The sequence below is a fragment of the Salminus brasiliensis genome, chromosome 20 (assembly GCF_030463535.1).
Source record: "Salminus brasiliensis chromosome 20, fSalBra1.hap2, whole genome shotgun sequence".
Lineage (NCBI taxonomy): Eukaryota > Metazoa > Chordata > Actinopteri > Characiformes > Bryconidae > Salminus > Salminus brasiliensis.
Window position 1 is genome coordinate 28343431 of NC_132897.1, and position 2500 is coordinate 28345930.

Sequence of the window (2500 nt, forward strand, 5' to 3'; positions counted from 1 at the left end):
GCAGCACTGTGGTGAGGGATGGACGGGCTCTTTTAGCAAATTTGACTTTTTTAGGAAGGGATTTTAACATTCTTAACGTGTATGGTTTTAATGATAAAAACGACAGGTATAAACTTTTAGAAGACCTGCAGCCCCACATGCTGGGGAGGGTGCCATTAGTAGTGGGAGGGGATTTTAATTGCGTTTTATCAAGAAAAGATAGGAAAAGAGTAGGGGACGATTTTAAATTAGACAAGACGTCAGTTTTATTGCAGGGCTTAGCTAAGGATTTTAAGTTAGTCGACTGTTACAGGAAAATGCATCCAGAGGAGGAGGGCTTCACCTGGTTCAGTGGTGACTGCGCCCGAGCCTCCCGCATCGACTACATTTTTACAAGAGACTGCCTGCCAACTGATGCAACATTGACCCCCCTCTGTTTTTCTGATCACCTCATGCTATCGTGCACCCTGTCTCTCCCCACCGGTGTGACTGTAGGGGGAGGGCTGTGGAGACTGAACTGCTCCCTGTTACAAGATGAAGAAATAGTTAAGAGCTACAGGGAGCAGTACAGTCTCTGGCAGACCCTCCAAGACTGTTTTGACTCACGGGCACGGTGGTGGGAAATGGTTAAACATAGGACAAAGACGTTTTTTAAAAAGATAGGGAAAGAAAAAAAGAATAGAGAGAGACGACGCATGATGGGGCTGCAAAAAAGACTACAGAGATATTTTAACCTTTTACACAGAGGCATGGATTTTAGTGAAGAAATAAAAGAAGTTAAAAGGGAAATGTCAGTTTTAAACGAAATAAAAAGTAAAGGTACAATTTTAAGAAGTAAAGAAAAAGAGGTTGAGGAAGGAGAAAAATGCACACGTTACTTTTTTAAGAAAATTTTATCTAGGGGGGGAGGGATTACAAAAATAATAAAAGAAGGGAGGGAAGAAATAAAGACAGATGGGATTTTAAAAGAAGTGGAAAGTTTTTATGAAGATCTTTATAATGAGAAAAGTGTGCACACTAAAACTACGGAGGAAGTCTTAAACTTTTTAGAAAAACAAATAAAAAGTCAGGATGTTTTAACAATAAATTTTACAGGTGAGGAAATTTTAAAATGTCTTAAAGGTTTTAAAAAGTGTAAGACTCCGGGAGAGGATGGACTCCCCATGGAATTTTATTTGACCTTTTGGGATATTTTATCAACGGACATTCTGACTGTTTTTAACGAATTTGAAAAGTATGACCGACTCCCAGACAGTTTTAGATCAGGGATAGTTACCTTACTTTTTAAGAAAGGCGACAAGACTGACCTAAAAAATTGGAGACCTATTACCCTTTTAAATGTGGATTGTAAACTTTTTAGTAAACTTTTATCTAGACGTATGTCGACTGTTTTAGAGGACGTGATCCACCCGGATCAAGCCTGCGCCGTGCCAGGAAGGAGGATCACCGACAGCCTAGTGTTGGTCAGAGACGCCATCTGTTTTGCGAGAGACAGAAACATTCGGCTTATAGTCCTAAATTTAGACTTTGAAAAAGCCTTCGATCGGGTCTCGCACCAGTACCTGCTCCAGGTACTGCAAAAAATGGGTTTCCCCGGGAGGTTTTTAAAGTGGGTGGGTCTGCTTTACACAGACATAAGCAGTCGAATTCTGGTAAACGGGCACCTCACAAAGGCGATCAGAGTTCGCTCTGGCGTCCGCCAAGGGTGTTCGTTATCTCCGCTCCTGTACGTTGCGTGCATTGAGCCACTGGCGCAGATCTCGAGAAAGGATAAATGGATCAAAGGACTGGACTTGCCAGGCGGACTGACGGCGACCTGTACTTTGTATATGGACGACGTCACGCTTTTATGTTCCGACGTTTTATCGGTCCAAAGAGCACTGGACTTGACTGACTGGTATGGAAGGGCCTCGGGCGCTAAGCTCAATAGGAGCAAGTCCGAGGCCCAGCTCTTTGGACCTTGGGGAAACATAGGCGCTGACCTGGATTTGGATTTTAAAGACAAAGATATTAAAATTTTAGGTATTAAATTTGACAAAGAGGGTGGCGGACGGGGCAACTGGACTGACGCGCTAGGGAAAGTCAGGCAACGGTTGGGTTTTTGGGGACTAAGACAGCTGACGATAGAGGGCAAAGTTTTAATAATCAAAGCTGTCATTTTACCTTTGCTTTTACTGTTGTGTTCTGTTTTTAGTCCCCCAAAGTTTTTTCTTTTAGGATTGGAGAGAGCGGTGTTTTATTTCCTGTGGGGGTCCAAGTGGGAGAGGCTGAGGAGGGCGGTGGTAAAGAAAAGGAAAGAGAACGGAGGGAAAGGGCTCCCAGACCCCCACCTGTTTTTAGGAAGCAAGTTCGCTGCTTTACACATAAAGTATGCGACGAACCCCTCCAGAGACAACAAGACCGCCGCTATGGCAAAGTTCTGGATGGGGTCGTACTTGCGAAGCATAAAGATTTTACAACTCGATTTAAGAACACCCGTCTCTTTTAATCTTTCTAAAGAATATGATTTTATTAGAAAGTT